This window comes from Pundamilia nyererei, unplaced genomic scaffold (assembly GCF_000239375.1).
Source record: "Pundamilia nyererei isolate P.nyererei 1_Seehausen unplaced genomic scaffold, PunNye1.0 scaffold00110, whole genome shotgun sequence".
Lineage (NCBI taxonomy): Eukaryota > Metazoa > Chordata > Actinopteri > Cichliformes > Cichlidae > Pundamilia > Pundamilia nyererei.
The window spans coordinates 1767760-1768718 of NW_005187511.1; positions in this window are offsets into that span (position 1 = coordinate 1767760).

Consider the following 959-nt stretch of genomic DNA (forward strand, 5'->3'; position numbering starts at 1 on the left):
GCTTTGAGGGGTCCCAAAAAGCGCTATATAAATGCAATCCATTATTATTATAACTTTTCTATAATTTAAAGGAGAAGTATGTTAAACATAGTATTCTAACAGTATTACTGTTATTCACTCTCCAGTCTTCAGAATATTTCGTTTGAAAAATGATATATAACACAAAAATTAAACGTCTCATCTTTCACTTGAGCAGATTTACATTAATACAGAAAAAATATTTTCTAATTTTACCACGTGAGTAATTTATTTACCTGATAGTGAGTTCACTGAAGTGGCAGAAGTTAAAGTACTGGGTTTGTTGAGACTTGATTCTGTTCCGTAAATGTTCAATAAAATGTTAAAGACATTTAAAAGAAGTGATGTGTGATGATGCTCTGGGTTGTTTGTTAAGTGTGTCCTACCTGTGGTCATGATAGATGACGGTTTGTTGATCTTTGGTGATTCACTTTCCAGAATAGCTGCAGTAAAAGGAAATTAATTTGAGTATAAATAAAGGTTTTGTTATTACTGCAATCAATTCAAAAGCGATTGAAATTTTTGAAAACACATTTACTATTTCATTAAATGTCAAATCTGTCCCAAAGGGAGTGTCAGACGAGGGACTATTTTTTACCTATACTGAAATATTTGGTAGTGTCTAGGCCTGGGTATCATCACTGATTTCTACAAGTGATCCAATTCTGATTAAACAAGGTCCCGATTCGATTTGATCCCCGATTCCAGTCGATTCGATTCAATTCAATTTTGAATCTGACAGTGAAAAATATTATAATTCTGATCATTTATCAGCAAATATTCATATTTTTATATCTATGTATTAAAACAAAATATTTTGTGTCAGGAAGGGTATCCAGTGTAAAAACCTTTACCCATTTCTACTGTGAGCATGTTATTATGCTGACAATATCATCAAAGCTCAAAGAGACTGCAAGTCTGGACGTACTCTTTTTCACATC